Source organism: Panthera pardus, unplaced genomic scaffold, assembly GCF_024362965.1.
Source record: "Panthera pardus isolate Hobbes unplaced genomic scaffold, ASM2436296v1 HiC_scaffold_24, whole genome shotgun sequence".
In the NCBI taxonomy this organism is placed as follows: domain Eukaryota; kingdom Metazoa; phylum Chordata; class Mammalia; order Carnivora; family Felidae; genus Panthera; species Panthera pardus.
The window spans coordinates 139,632,190-139,652,735 of record NW_026526810.1 but is presented as its reverse complement, the minus strand read 5'-3'; the positions used below and the strand labels follow the sequence as shown (position 1 = coordinate 139,652,735).

The window sequence follows — 20,546 nt, the reverse complement described above, 5'->3', positions numbered from 1 at the left end:
AGCTCCAACCACAGCATAGCGAGATGCTCTCCCAGAGGATCAGTGAGATCACTGTCATACTGAGTTCATACAATCTGGTGTATTCAAACCCAGCTAGAGCTCCTGAGATAAAACATAAGAGCCCTGAGATGCCAGGAGGGCCAAAGGTTTCGACACAGACAGGATGAAGGCAGGGTTGTGGAGTGTCCTTGGCGTACCCTGATGACTTCCATAGGCAAGATGGAACCCCATGCACTGAAGAGGGATGCTGCTATCATGGGAACTGCACTGACCGCACTATGCGCTGCCAAGAAATCTTTGCAAATTCTGGAAAGGTGAAGATGTCTGCTATGCCATAAATCAAAAAAGCAGCTGATATGGACACTGCAGAAGACCCTGGGGAATTCAACGCTGAACCCTGTTCCCACACAGACGAGCCGTGTGGAAGGCTGCAGTGTAGGATCGTCACACATCTCCCTCAGCTGCAAGAGCATGTTGGATTCCATCCATCTGAGATATCAGGGTTCTGGTGTTGGCGGCTGAATTCACATAGTAGCACAGGAACAACCGAGATTGGTCATGTGAGAACTGGTACCCCCTATGCTTCTGGAAAGCTCTGTCAGGACACCTACTGCACTGGCAGTGTGGCTCAGCTGAACTATGACTGTATCCCGGAGAAATGCAGTCACAGAGGGTCGTGTGACAATGACAGGAACTGCCATTGCCACATAAGCTGGGATCCTCCATGGTGCACTGGACGAGGCACTGTTGGGAGCACAGGCAGTGGACCCCTCCAAGAAGAAGGCGGCCAGTGAGGCAAAGTCATGAATCCCTGTTATATCTCAGAGCGGTTTTTGGTCCCATTTAAGCCATAATAGCTTCTTTCCTTGTGGTGTCGCCACAAACGTCAAATTATCAACCCCGAGAAAGTTAAGGGACTGATTGTTGCTGACGACAATCCATAATTAGCCTCCTGACTGCTGAACAACTATAGACAATCCAACTGGCACATGTGTGAAAATACAGTAATGAGGCTGCAGAGCTGACATCCACGTTTCGGGGGTCTGCAGGAGACACAGGGGTCCACAGGCACATCACGGCTCTGACACACATCTCTCATGGCTCACTGACCAGAACGCTGAAATAAAACTTAAACACTGCATGCTTGTGGCCTCTACGTATATATCTAAGCTTCCAAGAGCCCAAACTGAGCCCGAGATTATGTGCAGAGGACCTGAGTCAGCTTCTGGGCCTTGAACTGAGGTATATGCTTCCAGAATTAAGAGACGTTCACACAAGCTCTTTCAGGGACAAATTCATGAGTTGTCTCCAAAACTGTGCGGTTGCACACTGAACATTTTCTCATTCTCCAGGTAATCTGTCTTCCCCCAGTCCCAATGTGGGTTCAGGATAATGGAGGGCTACCACCCACCCACACTGCCTGTTCCACACTGGGGTGTCTGTGGCTGTGAGGGAAGGGGACTGGCATTAGGTTCCACCTAGCACAAGCTGTGCCTCCCTGGAGAGCAAATTTCAAATGTGGGAGACTGAGACCATGAGGTTTAAAGGAGCACCAAATGAAATGAATAAGAAAGGTAGGCACAAGTGCCTATGGATGACTCTGGCTTCCAGTTGGAGCCCAATCAATGTGAATCCCTGCTCTCTTTCTCTTGCCTACTTTTCAGTGAGTTTAACCTTAGATAAGGATCTGCCTAGGATTCCCAGTTTGGCTTTCTGAGAGCCTTCTTGAATAACCACACAGATGTGAGCCTGTGAAAAGTTAGGGACTTCAGCCCCATCCATTCTCAAGTAATCAGGTACTTGCTACCCTGTTTTCTGTGCCCTGATCACTGGGACTGTGTGAAGGAGGCATGCCCTTCCCAAGGTCCTTGTATACCCTTGCTTCTGGGCCCTGTGAGTCATAAATCCTGTGCCTCCATTTCCTTTGTTGGGGGTGCACGGAAACCCCACCTTGAGTCAGGAGGGCCCCATGCATCTCATGTATCCAAAGCCAGAGCTCAGATGCCTAGGGAGCTGCCTATCCACCCCCTGAGCAATGGCTCTTCCCTATTCCTTCAGCACGATACAGTCTACATGTTCTTAATTTTGTACAACAGCTGGGGTCCCCAACACATTTGTCCCCAGGGATGCGATTGGGGGCCTAGGTGGTGCCCTCCAACAATGTGTTAGCACTGAAAATGGCTCACTCGTTTCTCACCCCCACATCTCAGCTGCTCTGGGAAGGAGCTGGAGCTTGCCGGTGGTCTGTAGCTTTGCTTTGGGCTGATGCCACGTGTTGCCAGAAACCCCTACCCTAAGTTACCAGTGCCATAAAAGGTCAGACTCCCTGCAGAGACCAACAATCAGGCACCATCCTAGGGTTCCAGAGGTGTGTATTTCCTACTCATCTCCAAGTGAGATATTGCTGGACACCAAAGACCATATGCCTAGATTAGTGTCGAAGAAGACGCCAGCTGCTGGGTCCACTGTGTTGCAGCCAGTACCCTGGTGTTGTGTTTGCTTAGCCATGCCTACCTAGTGACAGAGGCAACTCTACCAGGAGCATCATGTCTCTCTGGGTGGAGGACACGACCAAGGCAACCTCCCCCTACTGGCTGTATTCGTCACTGCTGTTGACAATGGCTCCCTATTTGACAGGTTTTGAGGGGGACACTGCAGTGTGGGAGGCCTAATCACACGTGTCTGGGAAGAGTTAACTTCTATCCCAGGTCTTCACTACACCAACATATCCACGGACCAGTGTGAAAGAGAGAAATGGTGACAGGCACTACACCCTCATGAAAATGCAAGGTTTCCTGGAATCATTTATCCAAAGGGAGGGAGACAAGGACATTGATTGGCTCTAGTGGGTCTTCACAATTGGCTTCAAGCTGTTGCTTTAAGCCCTTGACATACTACAGCTGTCTGGATTAGTCCAAGTGCCCCAGATTCATAAATCACTGAAAAGCTCAAGGTATCAGCGGCCTGTTTACTTAGAGACAACCTACGGAGCTTCCAGTCTTTTCACTGTATCAAAAGGCTATGACAATCACCCCAAGGCACATGGCAAGAGACACACACCAAGGAAAAAGGGGAAGGCTCTGAGGAAGAGGCTCCCTAGGGCCCCAGAGCCCACAGAGGTAGGAAGAAAGAAGCTCTGATTCTCCGGACTTGGATTTTTATGGCACGACAGCACAGGCCCACTGGGAGAGGTCAAGCCCAGGTGATGCAATCCAACTCTAAGATAGAATGGGGACAATTCAATGGGTGTGGGTTTTGGGTTTTGTTGTGTTTTGTTTTGTTTTTGCCTTATGTCATGCGCCCATGAGCCCTTGTCCATTTCCACCTGGAGGAGAGGCACTTGACAATAGAATCTAAGGAGTTCTTCTTGAAGGACTACTCTGATCTTAAGCCTTGTGCCAATACAGTTCATGGAAATACCAGCTGTAGTGTAGCAGGCATTAGCATGCATGCCATAGTCAGATGTGAAAAGGAGAATTTTCAAGAAGCCCAAGACTTCTTTTCTGCAAAAGCTGATGGGATCACCACCTCCATAGATAGGAGCCCACAGGAGGGTCCCAGCAGTGCCCCATTCAAGGGGTGGAACTTCAACCCAGATCTCTTGCTCTAGAGATGATGCCCACACTTCTCTTTATGCACAGCTCTGAGAAGAGGGGTCCCTAGTGACTTAATCTCAGGACAGCCTGAACACAAGTCAGAAACTTTGATCAGACTCTTTGGGATCTTTGAGAGAATGCTGTTCCTACCCTTCGGGTGGGTGCCATCACATCTCTTGACATGACAGCCCTGGTAGTGGGGAGCTGGGATCCCAGTGGGTGGGGAGATGCCAAGGCCCCTGCCTAGGGACCTGGAGGTTTGTGGAGTATATCCTTCCTCCTGGGACAACTGCCCCTACACTTCTGTAATTACCATGTAGGACACAGACACAGAGAACACTTTATTTCTCTCATTGACCCTGAAGCCAAGGTACAGTGCTTCCCAGGAACCCCTCCAAATAAAAGTGTGGTGCCCTTTAGCTTACTAGGTATAAAGGGAGGGATAGTAGAAGGGTCTCAACATCGCTTTGATGTCACTATTGGAAGAATCTTTACTGAATCTCTTTTAGCAACTGTGGCCCCTTTGACCGTGCATTGTCTTGTTAATGATGTGGATGCCCTCACATGCCATCAAGGCCAGTGGGAACAAACCCAGTGCCTGGCTTTCCTGGGGGGAACTACATATCAGGAGTGTGTAGGACTGCAAATTGCACCCCCCCCACATCCAATTAAGACAGTATATACACATCAATATTGTGCACAATAGAGGACTGAGTAATTGCACCCCATAATTCAAGATTTACTGAAGGAGGGGGGACATTAAACACACCATTTCTCCTTTCAGTCTGCCCACTTGACGGGCATTAAAGCACCTCCTAACAGGTGGCGCTTTACAGTTGACTACTGAAATGTAAATGCCCAGCTGTCCATAAGATGGCTCACATTCCCAAGACTGTCCAGGCAGTTGAGGGTATCTAAAGGGCCACAGGGGAGACTCTGTCATGACTGAGCTAGCCAGTATGTCCCATTCAGCATCGATGACCAAGGAGTCCCAGCCACAGTCTGCTCTCAACCTATACATCTCTACCCTGCTGCCTTGGGAATTCCTAACAGTCCAAACAGTGCCAAGATGTTAGCCTGACCAGCTCATGTAGAGCCTGTCATGTGTTCCCACTGGTCTGGGCAAGTGAGGGTCACTGTCACTGGTCAATTATCATGCATTCCTGAAAGTCTGTGAGACACGGGAGGCCTGCAGCCCTTCAGCAGCTATAAGGTGGGTTTTGTCACCTGACTGAGCTACTCCAGAGTTTCGGTCTACTCTCATATGACTTGTGCTGTTAGGCAGCCTTAGCTGGAAGTGGCTGAGCTATGTCACTTGATGCACAGCTAGTCTGAGTGCCAATGAAACATTTTGTGATCTGGAAAGTGTTTGTGCCATGGGGGTTATGCTGGATCACCTAGTGACCATCTGGCACCAGATTGCCTTGCTATGTCACCGAGAGAGAGAACCTAGCACCATGACTTCATACAAAGGAAATATTCTCTCCCAATACTTCACCTGAGCAAAGGACCATCCTGAAGCTTCCATCAAAGTTGTGGTCCCAATCAATGCAGTGGAAGGAAAGGCAGAGTGACATTGTCGTTCTGGTTGTGGATACCACACCCTTCTATTTGTCCATCCACATGGTGCATTCACCTGCTTGCATTGGCAGGAAATAACACTACTTTGGGGGCTTACTTGCTATCCTGATGTCAAAACAATTGACAATCAGACTGATTATTTACTGTAGACAGGACTTGGAAAACTGGTGTAAGGGTCTGTGTCTGACCTGCTGAGATAACTACACAGGTGAATGGGGCAGATGCAGTCTGAAGACAGACAGACATAGAGGTTCAGAGGGAGAGCAGGAAATGTAGTCAGTCTTTTAATAGTGGGGGAAAGGGTAGGCTCCATTTTAAAAAGTTTTTTTTTTTCCTGACAGGAAAGAGCCGGAAAATGAAACTCGGTGGAAATGCAGTTTTTTGATCCATGACCTACTATGTGATGCCATGTGTTTCTGGAGCCTGGGAATTGGCTCTGGGAATCCTTACCTATGGTCGTTGTGGGGATGGCCATCCAGGATCTTGACGATGGCATTTTCTGGAACTATTTTGTGCAGCTGCCATGAATCCAGAAGAATCTTTCCCTAATTCTGATGGCAGTGTAGTCGGTTAGCAGTTCGTCATAAGGTCCTTCTCAGCGAGGTGGCACTGGGTGCTCTCTGAAGACTTGATGAGCATCCCATATTCTGTAGAAAGGGTTGCATGGCTAGGCTGTGGCAGAGGCCATGTTCTTATTGTCTATGGATGATATAACCCAAGTGCACCTGTTACTTCTTGGACATGGCTATGCATGGCATTAACTTGGTCTTATAAGTTATCATAAAGTTCACTCAATCAGGGAAGAAAGGGTTAAGGACTCCTTTCTAAAATACTGTTGCAAAGGGGGTCAGTCCCTGCCTGCTATTTGGAGCATTCCAAATCTCATTAAGGGCCAAGGACAATGATTCTGGATGTTCCAGGCCAGTTTCCAGGTGGATTTTTCCTGAAGGAATTTTGTGTCTAGTTTTTCATGTTCCATATCTGTTCCCCTAATCCACATATCCTCATCGTCCACTTCTGTGATGATTAAGGATGATGTGGGGTATAAAATTCTAATTATCACCCCCAAGTCTTTGCAAGTATGTAGTTTGTCTATGTGCTGAAGTGAGTTCCTTGGTCTGCTAAATCCATAATGGAATGGCAAACCCAGGAACCATTTCAGGCATTACGTTCTTTACCACAGTCGTGGCAATGGCATGTCCAGTCAGTCAGCATCAGTCCATCCACCAAACAAGCAGCCATTTACCAATGAGGAAGCCAATTTGTCAAATCCATCTGGAGAGCCCCAGTGGGCAGGGAGGGCCTACCCGCCCATAGACTTCCTTCTAGCTCTACAAATATTTGCTTGCCCCTTTTCTAGTATGGTGTAGCCCCCCTTGCATGCTTTGTTCTCTGTGACTTTGCTTTTATATCAAATCAATCATTCTCAAGTGAATGTCATCATATTCATCTTTCATGTTTTCTTTGAAGGCATTTAGGTTCAAGTGTTCTTCTTAATCCTTCATCCATTTTGAGATTTTTTTTGTGTCGACGTATATGTATGAAGAAAGATTATGGCCAAATGTTATTATTTTGCATGTATATATCAATACTATTTTTTAATTTTTACTTTGTTTTTGAGGGAGAGAGACAGATCATGAGTAGGGAGGCACAGAGATAGAGGCAGAAACAGAATCCAGGCCCTGAGCTGTCAGCAGGAGCCTGATGTGAGGCTCGAACCCACAAACCGTGAGATCATGACCTGAGTGGAAGTGGGATGCTTAACCTACCAAGCCACACAGGTGCCCCTAGTCAACACCATGTTTAAGAGACACTATCCTCCCCCCACTGTGCATTGTTGGAAATCTCGTGCAGGATTTGCTCACTGCATCTGCAAACTTCTACTTCTGGGCTCCGTAATGAGCTCCACTGGTCTAAATACCTCATTTGATGCCAGAATCACACTGTTGTGGTTAATGTACCTCTGCAATATATTTAGAAAGAGAGAAGTGTGATGTCTCCAGGTTCTCTCGACGTCATGATTGTTTTGTTGCTTCCATGTGTTGTGTGCTTTCATATGAATTGTATATTTTTCAGGTTCCTTAAAAAACCCATTGGCATTTTTACTGACATAACAAGATAAACATAAAAATACCATAAAAAGATAAAGCAGAGAAAATAGAGACTATCACAAATTCAGAAAACAGATAAATTACATAAAAATTTGTATTTGGAAAAGTAAGTAAAATTTGAAACAAAAAGGTAGCCTGGGGAAACAGGGAAGACTCAAACAAATGCCATCAGAATGGAAAGAGGAGACATAACTGAACTAAAGACATGGAAACGATCATTAAAGAAAAACTTAGGTATTTATAGGCCAACAATTAGATCACCAGGAACAAATTACACATTTTATGCCATAAGGTAGGCCACCAAGACTGCTTCATGGGAAAATACAAAAGGAACAAAAGAAAAATTAATAAGATTTCTCTATCTAAAACCTCACCCTCCAAAAAATCTGCCTAGGAGTCCATGGCTTTATTAAAACTTCTACTAAGTATTTAAAGAGGAATTAATGCCAATATTTCTCAAACTATTACAAACCACTGATAAAAAAACAGCACTCCCAAATGAAATTTGTAAGGACAGCATTGTTTTCACACCAAAACCAAAGAAAGACACCACAAGAAGGGAAACTACAGATCACTATCTCAAATGAACATACATGCAAAATTCCTTCACAAAATCTGAGCATACTGAATTCAACAGAACATTGAGAGGATCATACAACATAATCCAGTGGGATTCACTCCAGGGATGCAAGGATCCTTCAACATACACAGATGCATAAATGTGATGTCCTCCATTACCAGAGGGAATGACTGAATCAAAGCCATCATTAATTGATTCAAAAAAACATTAGACAAAATTCAACACATGTTCATCATTTAAAAAGAACCCAATTAAAAAGGGACCGAAGGAAATTACCTCCACATGATCATGGCCACTATGAAAAGCCCACACCTGACAGCATATTGAACGGTAAAATGCTGAAGGCTTTCCTGTCAAATCAGGAGCCAGGCAATGATGGTCACCCCTAACATAAGTGTTCCCCATGTAACGTGAAGAATACATATGCCACCTCAAACTATGTCATCTTGTCACACTGCTTATTTGGGTGAAAGTCACTTGAGAAAGAGTCCAAGTACACTCAGACTCTCCATTGTCCCTTGTCAGCAGGATATAAATCTCCCTCCCATGTACCAAGAGGGAAGAACCATCGTTAGAACCAGAATAAAGAATACAGGGACAAGAAGGCTATGCAAACAAACCTACTTACTTGGTGACCCCAAACTTAACTCTTGCCAAACCCAGTGTTTTTTTTTGTCTGAAAGACAAAAGTGCCACCTGCTTTGTCCTTTCTCTGGGTGTCATATCATTAGGAAGGCCATGCACTTACAAAATGAAATGTATTCTCTCCTGTAGATAGGTCTTATGTCAATTGAATCCTTACACTGGCTAAATCCCAGAAGCAAAGAAGGGAAAAGCTTTCTTCTCCTACCATTGGAAGACATAACCAGAAAAAAATAGGGAATAAAAAAAATAAAAGACATTTAAATCAGTAAGGAGGAAGGAAAATTACTTGTTTGCAGGTGACATTGATCTTAAACATAACAAAACCCTAGAGATACCACAAAAAATATTAGAACCAGTTTTTTTAAATGAGGAAAAGAGCAGGATGCAAAATGAACAAAGAAAATAAATAAAAACAAACCACCTGTGATTCTACACACAAGCATGAAAATACATGCCAAATAAATAACAAAATTATACAAGTGAAAATGGCAGAATAAAGTATTTTGGGTTAAACTTCAAAAAGTATGTAAAATACTTGTAGAGTGAAAATGATCTATGTTGATGAAAGACCTGTAAAAATGCACACAGGACTGCAAATACACCTGTACTCACTGAATACAATTATTCATATTGTCAAACACCATCTACACAAACTAAACTACAAGTGCGTCCCTAACCCTGTAGTTCACTTTTAAAGAATCGAATCTAAGACTGGAGCTTGATATATATGTCAGAGCACATGCAAATGGGGTCCTCTCTGTGCTGATAAAACCAGCCCATCCCAGACTCTGCAGCTGGGAGAGGAGCCCCAGCCCCGGGAGTCTCAGGTGTTCCCATTCTGTGATCAGCACAGAACACAGACACCTCACCACGGAGTTTGTGCTTGGCTGGATTTTCCTCGTTGCTCTTTTGAAAGGTAAGTCATGGTGAATTAGAGACACTGAGTATGTGAGTGGGTATGAGTGAGAACCAGTGCATGTGTGACAGTTTCCTGACCAAGATGTCTGGTGTCTGCAGGTGTCCAGTGTGACGTGCAGCTGGTGGAGTCTGGACGAGACCTGGTGCAGCCTGGGGGGTCCCTGAGACTCTCCTGTGTGGCCTCTGGATTCACCTTCAGCAGATATGGAATGAGCTGGGTTCGCCAGGCTCCAGGGAAGGGGTGTAGTGGCTCACATATATTTATGATGATGGAAGTAGCACGTACTACGCAGACTCGATAAAGGGCCGACTCCCCATCTCCAGAGACAACTCCAAGAACACACTGTATCTGCAGATGAACAACCTGTGGGCCAAGGACAAGGCCACATATTACTGTGCAAGAGACAGGGTGAGGGGACCTCGCTGGGAGCCCAGACACAAACCTCCCTGCAGGAGGCAATCAGCACCACCGGGGGGCGCACACTATGCACAATTCTGCTTTGTGTTGCCAGGAGCAGGTGAAGATGGAGGTTACAGGCAGGTTTCCACTCAAGGTCTGGGGCTTCCTCTCCACACAGCAGTTTCTCCAGGGAGCCTCTATGGACACAGGATTCTGTGTTTACCTATTACCTGTGTGAATTAGATCATTGTTTTCCTAGGAAATCTACCCTAACATGCACACACAGTTGTTTGCATTGCTTTCTCCTGTCCCTCAACATGAGTGAATTACAGATTTCCTGAGGCACAATAGCTGAACATTTACATGAGTCCCAGATGCACTCCCTGTGCAGCCAGGACCACAAGCTCCCACAGCTCCCCATTATCTTCACCCAGCCCGTGTCCCAATCAAACAACGTGACACTTCCTTCATGGCACTTTGCTACTCAGGACTTTAAATGAGCTACAACTTTATTCAATTCCTCTAAACAAGAGATAAATCATCTGCATGTATTAGTCAGGATTCCCTCGAGCAACAGAAACGAAAGCACATTGGTTTCCATGACAAAATATGTTGAGAAGTCCCATGATCTACTGTCACAAGTTGGGAAGCCAGGAAAACCAGTGGTATAATTCTCGCCTGATTCTGAACTAGTGTCTAGTCTCAGAACCTGCAGAGCCTATGATGTAACTCTAAGAACAAGGGCAGGAGGAGACCAATGTTCCAGTTCAACCAAGCACATGGGAAGTAAAAATGAGGGAATTCTTCCTCCCTCTGCGTCGGATTCTACTCAGAACTGTGATGGAATGGGTGATGCCCAGGCAGAAAGAAACCATGGATGGAAATGCCAATCTCTTCTGGAAACTCATCACAGACATACACAGAAACAGTTGTGAATCTGGACACCCCCATAACGCAGTCAAGATGACACATAAAGGTAATCATGACAAGTCAACATGCTGTAAATGTCGAGTTCAAAAACTGAAGATTTAGAAGTCCATGCCATCACTGGGGTGGACCCTGGTGGGCATAGCAGTGCTCCTGTGGAGAAGGAGCCCCGAGGCCCATAGGGACTGCTGCAGTTTGAGGATCCCCTGGGTCATATCGGGTGGGACAGTTACCTTCTTGGAGTGCATTTGGGAGACAGGGCATTTCCTCTCATGGAGCAGGAGAGCTGACAGGTACCATTGCACTGCCCTGGTCATTAGCATAGGAGCCTCTGCCGAGAGCAGCTAACTGAACGCTCCCTTCTTGTTATTCCTCACCATGAACTCCAAGCTCCTAGTGTTCATGCAACTGCCCTTCTGGGATAACCAGCTCCAACCACATCACAGCAACACACTGTCCCAGAGGATCAGTGGGGTCCCTGTCACATTGAGTTCAACAATTTGGTGTATTCAAACCCAGCTAGAGCTCCTGAGATAAAACATAAGAGCCCTAAGCTGCCAGGTGTGCCAATGGATTGGACAAAGGCAGGGTGAAGGCCGGGTTCTGAAGGAAGCCTGCGACCGATGAGCACAGATTGTTCTCTCTATGTGAGGGCTTCCTGAACAGGGGTGGCTGGAAACTCCAACTGCAGGGACTAGAGAAGGAGTTGATGCCAATATTTCCTCCCACCAATTATCATGGACAGAATTCAGTGAGCAGCACAACAACCCCCAGTAGATACTGAGCCATTGACACCAACACATACCCACCTTTCCTTCCTCAGGTGCTTCCTTACTAAGGAAAGAGTGCCTACAACCCAGATCACCATTGCACCCCTCCCTCCAAAGACCACCATATACCCCCACAGGCACCAAGTCTACTGACCATAGAGTGAGGCATAGCTTCACCTCTAGGGGAAATAGGAAATAGCCTCTTTTAATAAGGAGACCAAACTCACCTAGTTAAAACTCACAACACTATGGACAAAGTTGAAAAACTCTCCCCTGGAGGCAAGGAGAACTCTGCAGAGGACTGACCTGAGGGACAGAGCAGCCAATACAAGACAGCACAGTGCACACAGCACATGCAAGAAATGCTTCCAGAATGTCAGGTTGTTAAGAGTATGTAAACATTTCTCAAAAAAGACACTACTCTAGAAGCAGAAAACATAACAGGATTTTCCTAAAACACTTAAGAAAGAGGAGACATGGACATACAGAGTGATAGAGGAATTCATGCCAAAAGAAAAAACCATAAAAGGACATTGCCAGGGATATAATTGAAACACATATAAATAATAAGACTCAAACAGAATTTAATACCTATCATAAGGAAACAGAACTTTTAAAAACTATCATAAGGATACTACCTGTGCTTGAGAAAGCCTAGAAGACATGAGATACCCTGACTACAGATGGAAAAGACCTAAAACCAGGTCAGGCTGAAACTTTTAAAATGCTGTAACTGAGATGTGAACCTGATTGGATATAATGAACTCATGGCAGAAAGAAGCAGATGAATGAGTAAGTGCCATGGAAGATAAAATTTTGTGAGAAATGAAGCAGGAAAGAAGAGGAAAATTAAAATATTGCATCACAAACATATACTTAGGGAATCAGCAACTCCATAAAGTGTAATAAAATTCTTTTCAAAGGAGTCCCAGAAGAAGAAGACAGGGAGAAAAAAGGGGAGAAGTTTTGTCTGAGCGCATTGCAGTGGAAAATTTCCACTAAATGGTGAAGGAAACAGACATCCACATCTATGAGCCACAGAGAACTCCCATTAAAATTTAAAAAAAAAAAAGCAGGCCAACTCTGAGACATAACATAGTAAAATTCACAAAATACACATTAAAAAAAACCCTATAAGCATGAAGACAGAAGAGTTTGCTAACGAATACAGGAAGATAAAAAAAGATTATGGCAGAAGTGTCCACAGAAACCTGCAGGAAAGAAGGGAGTGGCATAATATCCTCAAATGTTCAAATGAAAATTAGGCAGTCAATGGGGGAGGAGACAAGATGGCGGAAGAACGTGGAAGATTTTTGTGTGTCTCGCGTCCATGAAATACAGCCAGACCAACACTAAACCATCCTACACACCTAGAAAACTGATTGAGGATTAACACAACAATCTGCACAACCTGAACCACAGAATTCAACAGTACGTGGCGTGGAGAGGGGACCTTGGAGAGCACGAAGCTGCAGGAAGGGAGGTGCTTTTGCAGGCGGAGAGAGGACGGAGACTGGGGAGTGGGGGAGAATAAAGGAAAAGCACCCCTCCCCAAAAGCAGCTGGAGAGAAAGTGGAAAATTGGAAACAGCCACAGGGACTCAACTAAAAAGGGAGAAAGGAGAAAGGAGAGTATGTAAATTCCACTAAGACTGTAAACAAGGGGAGTGCAAAGGCTGCAACTCCACAGCTCGATACCTGGAGATGCTCTGGTGGGATGGGAGAATCCCAGGAACAGAGTGGGGTCCAGGATGTTCTCAGGCCACACGGGGAGAGGCAGTTGCACTGCTGGAAGGACATTTGGAGGAGACTGCCAAAGCCATCTGGTCCCAGCAGACCCCCGAAAACGGCCACATTCACTGGTGCTGGAACAAGGTCATTTAGGGTGAAGCCTGGTGCCAGACGTGTGTTGTGATTTTCCATAATCCACGAAACGCTGCTGCTACACTCTCTTGGGAACTCTTTCTGGGGCGGGCTGGCACCTGGCCAAAGTCTCGGGGCACCAACAACAACAGGGTCCAGCAAGCGTTCCTAGCTGCAGCCGATATTCGGCCATTGCTCATTGGGCCATTGCTTGGTGAGACCCTCCCACAGAGGGGCAGAACAGGTCAAAGCCGCGGTCCTTTGGACGTAAGGGCCCGGGGAAAACAGCCACGTCTGTGACAAAACTTGGGACAGAGGTGCGGCCTGGGGCCTGGTCACGGAGAGTGAAGGAGCAGGGAGTGGACAAGGGCTGAAGACAGAGGATGGGTGCGCAATTGTTGATCCAGGAGAACAGACTGTGTAGCTGGGTGGTGCGATTTTCACCTCTCCCGCGCATGTGCATTCGCACCTACAAGCACCACAACAATCCACCCCAGGAGCCTAAAATCGCCATCTAGTGGAGAGCGGAGCCATTACACTGAGCCCCACCCAACTGGGCCAACAGGGCTCTTCAGGAACACAAGTCTCACTGCCGCTTACTTTATAGACTATAAAGAGCTACATAGACTGACATCTAGGGGATAACGAAGTAATCTCAGTCCTACTTCAATCTGTTAGTAGGTTCATCTAGTCAATTTTCTTTCTTTTTTTCTTTTTCTCTTTTACACTTCTTTTCTTTATCTTCAATGCAGAAACAGAAAAAATTATTTTTATTATCAATTATTATTAAAAATATTTTTCTTTAAATTTTATTACTATATGTTTTACATTTCTGTACTTTTTTTTCAAATTCTATTTTACTTCCATCATTTTCTTTTACTCTACTTCAGTGTATTCCCGTTTTCAAACTTCCAGTTTCCTTTTTATTTTATCTTTCTTTTTTTTCTCTTCTTCGTTTCTGTAGTTTTTCTTGAATACAGAATGAGAAAAACTTCATTTTACTTTCAATTTCTATTAACAATATTTTTCTTTAATTTTTTTACTACATTGATTGCTTTTATGTAAATTTTTTCAAATTCTATTTTACTTCCATCATTTTATTTTAGTCTACGACGGTGTATTCACTTTTTGAACTTTCAAATAATTTCCTTTTTTTCCTTTTTGTGTCTTTTCTCTTTTTTGTTTCCTCTCTTTTTTCTAGAATACAGAAAAAGAAAAAAATCACATTTATTTTAATTTTTATTAAAAATATTGTTCTTTATTTTTTCTACTATATTCTTTACTTTTCTGTATATTTTTTCAAACTCTATTTTACTCCCATCCTCTCATTTTAGTCTACTTCATTGTATTCATTTTTTCAAATTCTCAAATTATTTCCTTTTTTTTCTCCCCCTCCCATTTTTTTCTCTAATCTGTCAATCCACTTTCAACACCCAGAACAAAACACACCTAGGATCTAGCATATTCCATTCAATTTGTGTGTGTGTGTGTTTAATTTTTAATTTTAATATTTCTGCAATTTTATCTTTTAATTTCAATTTTGCGACCTCATTAATTCCTTTTCTCCCTTCAAAATAACAAAACGAAGGAATTCACCCCAAAAGAAAGACCACGAAGAAACGACAGCCAGGGATTTAACCAACACAGATACAAGCAAGATTTCCGAACCCGAATTTAGAATCACAATAATAAGAATACTAGCTGCAGTCAAAAATAGATTAGAATCCGTTTCTGCAGAGATAAAACAAGTAAAAAATAGCCAGAATGAAATTTAAAATGCTATACCTAAGCTGCAATCACAGATGGATGCAGCGTTGGCACGGATGGATGAGGCAGAACAGAGAATCAGTGTTATAGAGGACAACCTTATAGAGAATAATGAAGCAGAAAAAAAGAGGAGATTAAGGCAAAAGAGCAAGATTTAAGAATTACAGAAATCAGTGACCCATTAAAAAGGAAAAACATGAGAATCATAGGGGCCCCAGAAGTGGAAGAGAGAAATAGGGGTGGAAGGGTTATGTGAGCAAATCATAGCGGAAATCTTTCCTAACTTGGGCAAAGACACAGACATCAAAATCCAGGAAGCACGGAGGACTCCCATTAGATTCAACCAAAACCGACCATCAACAAGGCACATCATAGTCAAACTGACAAAGTACTCAGGCAAGGAGAGAATCATAAAACCAACAGGGAAAGTCCATAACTTACAAGGGAAGACAGACCAGGTTTAGCAGACCTATCCACAGAAACTTGGCAGGCCACAAAGGAGTGGCGGGATGTATTCAGTGTGCTAAATCAGAAAAATATGCAGCCAAGAATTCTGTATCCAGCAAGGCTGTCATTCAAAATAGAAGGCGAGATAAAAAGATTCCCATACAAACAAAAATTAAATGAGTTTGTGACCACTAAACCAGCCCTGCAAGAAATTTTAAGTGGGAATCTCTGAGGGGAGAAAAGATGAAAATATATCTGTATAAATAAATAAATACCAAAATCAACAAAGGTTAGAAAGACCAAAGAACACCACCATAAACTCCAACTATACAAGCATCATAATAGCAATAATCTCCTATCTTTCAGTACTCACTCTAAACGTCAATGGACTCAATGCCCCAATCAAAAGACATAGGGTAACAGAATGGAGAAGAAAACAAGATCCATCTATATGCTTTTTACAAGAGACCCACTTTAGACCTAAAGACGCCTCCAGATTGAAAATAAGGGGAAGGAGAACCATCTATCATGCTAATGTTCAACAAAAGAAAGCCGGAGTAGCCATATTGATATCAATCTAGACTTTAAAATAAAGACTGCATCACGAGATGCAGAATGGCATTATATCATTCATAATCAAAGGGTCTATCCACCAAGAAGACCTAACAATTGTAAACATTTATGCGCCAATTGTGAGAGCACCCAAATATAGAAATCAATCACAAACATAAAGAAACTCATCGATAAGAATATCATAATAATAGGAGACTTCAACACCCCATTTACAACAATAAACAGATCAGCTGATCAAAAAATCAACAAGAAAACAATGGCTTTGAATGACACACTGGACCAGAAGTACTTAACAAATACATTCAGAACATTTCATCCTAAAGCAACACAATATGCACTCTTCTCCAGTGCACATGGAAATTTCTACAGAATAGACCATACACTGGGACACAGTTCAGCCCTAAGTAAGTACACAAAGATCGAGATCATACCATGCATATTTTCTGGCCACAATGTCATGAACTCAAAATCAACCCCAAGAAAAAATTTGGAAATGTAACAAATAATTAGAGACTGAAGAAACTACCAAAGAATGAATGGGCTAACCAAGCAGTTAAAGAAGAAATTAAAAAGTATATGGAAGTCAATGAAAATGAAAACACCACAACACAAACCTCTAGGATGCAACAAAGGCGGTCATAAGAGGAAAGTATATAGCAATCCAGGCCTTCCTAAAGAAGGAAGAAAGATCTCAGATACACAACCTAACCTTATGACTAAAGAGCTGGAAAAGGAACAGCAAATAAAACCCAAAACCAGCAGAAGGCAGGAAATACTAAAGATTAGAGCAGAAATTAGTGCTATCGAAACCAAAACACAGTAGAACACATCAATGAAACTAAAAGCTGGTTCTTTGAAAGAATTAACAAAATTGATAAACCACTATCCAGTTTGATCAAAAAGAAAAAGGAAAGGACCCAAATAAATAAAATCAAGAATGACAGAGGAGAGATCACAACCAACACAACAGAAATAAAAACAGTAATAAGAGAATGTTAGGAGCAATTATACGCCAATAAAATGGGCAATCTGGAAGAAATGGACAAATTCCTAGAAACATATACACTACCAAAACTGAAACAGGAAGAAATAGAAAATTTGAACCGACCCTTAACAGGTAAGGAAATCGAATTAGTAATCAAAAATCTGCCAAAAGACAACAGTCCAGAACCAGATGGCTTTCCAGGGGAATTCTACCAAGCATTTAAGGGAGAGTTAACACCTAGTCTCTTGAAACTGTTCAAAAAATTAGAAATGGAAGGAAAACTTCCAAACTCTTTCTATGAAGCCAGCATTACCTTGATACCAAAAACAGACACAGACAACACTTAAAAAGAGAACTATACACCAATTTCCCTGATGAACATGGATGCAAAAATCCTCAACAAGATATTATCCAACCAGAAACAATAATACATTAAAAAATTATTCACCACAACCAAGCGGGATTTATACCTGGGATGCAGGGCTGGCTCAATATCTGTAAAACAATTCACGTGATTCATCACATCGATAAAAGAAAGGACAGGAAACATATGATCCTCTCCATAGGTGCAGAGAAAGCATTTGACAAAATACAACATCCTTTCTTGATAAAAACCCTCAAGAAAGTAGGGATAGAAGGACCATACCTCGAGATCATAAAAGCCATCTATGAACGACCCAATGCTAATATCATCCTCAATGGGGAAAAACTGAGAGCTTTCTCCCTAAGGTCAGGAACAAGACAGGGATATCCACTCTCACCACTGTTATTCAACATAGTATTGGAAGTCTTACCCTCTGCACTCAGACAACACAAAGAAATAAAAGGCATCCATATTGCCAGGAGACGGTCAAACTTTCACTCTTCACAGATGACATGATACTCTATATGGAAAACCCAAAAGACCTCACCAAAAAACTGCTAGAATTGATTCATGAATTCAGCAAAGTGGCAGGATATAAAACAAACACAGAGATATCGGTTGCATTCCTATACACCAACAATGAAGCAACAGAAATAGAAATCAAGGAATCTATCCCATTTACAGTAGCACCAAAAACCATAAAATACCCAGGAATAAATCTAACCAAAGAGGTGAAAAATCTTTATACTGAAAACTATAGAAAGCTTATGAAAGAAAGTGAAGAAGACAAAATATGGGGAAAGATTCCACGCTCCTGAATAGGAAGAACAAATATTGCTAAAATGCTGATAGTACCCAAAGTAACCTACATATTCAATGCAATCCCGATCAAAGTGATACCAGCATTCTTCACAGAGCTAGAAAAAATAATCCTAAAATTTGTATAGAACCAGAAAAGCCGCCGAATAGACAAAGAAATCTTGAAAAAGAAAACCAAAGCAGGAGGCATCACAATCCCAGACTTCAAGCTATACTTCAAAGCTGTAATCATCAAGACAGTATGGTACTGGCACAAGAACAGACACTCAGGGGCATCTGAGTGGATCAGTCTGTTAAGCATCTGACTTTGACTCAGGTCACGATCTGGCAGTTCGTGAGTTAGATCCCACATCAAGCTGTGTGCTGACAGCTCAGAGCCTGAAGCCTGCTTGGAATTCTGTGTCTTCCTCTCTCTCTGACATTCCCCCGCTCATGCTCTGTCTCTGTCTCTGAAAAGTAATTTATAAATGCCAAAAAATATTAAAAAAAAAACAAGAACAGACACTCAGATCAATGGAACAGAATACAAAATCCAGACATGGAACCACAAATATATGGCCAACTAATCTTTGACAAAGCAGGAAAGATTATCCAATGGAATAAAGACACTGTCTTCAGCAAGTGGTGCTGGGAAAACTGAACGGCGACATGCAGAAGAATGAACCAGGACCACTTTCTTACACCATACACAAAAATAACTCAAAATGGATGAAAGACCTCAATGTAAGTCAGGAAGCCATCAAAATCCTCGAGCAGAAAGCAGGCAAAAACATCTTTGATCTTGGCCGCAGCAACTTCCTACTCAACACGTCCCCAGAGGCAAGGGGAAAAAAAGCAAAAATGAACTACTGGGACCTCATCAAAATCAAAAGTTTCTGCATAGTGAAGGCAACAATCAGCAAAACTAAAATTCAACTGACAGAATGGGAGAAGATATTTGCAAATGACATCTCAGATAAAGAGTTAGTATCCAAAATCTATAAAGAATTTATCAAACTCAACACCCAAAACACAATCCAGTGAAGAAATGGGAAAAAGACATGAATAGACACTTCTCCAAGGAAGACATCCTGATGGCCAACCGACACATGAAAAAATTCTCCACATCACTCATCATCACGGAAATGCAAATCAAATCCCTAATGAGATACCACTTGACACCTGTCAGAATGGCTAACATTAACAACTCAGTCAACAACAGATGTTGGCAAGGATGCAGAGAGAAGATCTCTTTTGCATTTTGGGGGCAATGCAAGTTGGTGCAGCCACTCTGAAAAACTGTATGGAGATTCCTCAAAAAACTAAAAATAGAACTCCCCTATGACCCAGCAATTGCACTACTAGGCATTTCTCCATGGGACACAGGTGTTCTGTTTCAAAGGGACACATGCACCCCCATGTTCATAGCAGCACTATCAACAATAGCCAAAGTATGGAAAGAGCCAAATGTCCATTGATGGATGAATGGATAAAGAAGAAGGGGTAAATATATACAATGGAGTATTAATCGGCAATCAAAAAGAGTGAAATCTTGCCATTTGCAACTATGTGGATGGAACTAGAGGGTATTATGCGAAGTGAAATGAGTCAGTCAGAGAAAGACAAAACTCATATGACCTCACTCATATGAGGACTTTAAGAGACAAAACAGATGAACATAAGGGAAGGGAAACAAAAATAATATGAAAACATGGAGGGGACAGAGCACAAGAGACTCATATATATGGAGAACAAACAGAGGGCTACTGGAGGGGTTGTGGGAGGGGGGATGGGCTAAACTGGTAAGGGGCACTAAGGAATCTACTCCTGAAATCATTGTTGCACTATATAATAACTAATTTGGATGTTAATTTTTAAAACTAAAAATAAATACTAATTAATAATTTTAAAAATTAAAATATTTTAAGAGAAAATAATGTGTGATCATGCTGTTGAGGTAAATATTTCTTAAAGGTTATGCAGAAGCCTCCATTAATTAAGGTAAAAACCCAAAACTGAAAAAAAAAAAAAAGAATTCTTCATATTGTCACACCGCCATCCACACAAACTAATGTAGAAGTGCGTCCCTAACCCGGTCATTCACTTTTACACAATCAAACCTAAGTCTGGAGCTTGATATATATGTCAGAGGACATGCAAATGGGGCCCGTTCTGTGCTGATAAAACCAACCCAGCCCGACCGTGCAGCTGGGAGACGAGCC

At 42.9% G+C, this 20,546-nt stretch overlaps 1 pseudogene; it reads left to right on the top strand.

Annotated features, from left to right (window-relative positions):
- The first annotated feature begins 1,534 nt into the window (after nucleotides 1–1,534).
- LOC128772869 (immunoglobulin heavy variable 3-23-like) lies at nucleotides 1,535–13,908 on the top strand (annotated as a pseudogene).
- The last annotated feature ends 6,638 nt before the right edge of the window (nucleotides 13,909–20,546 follow it).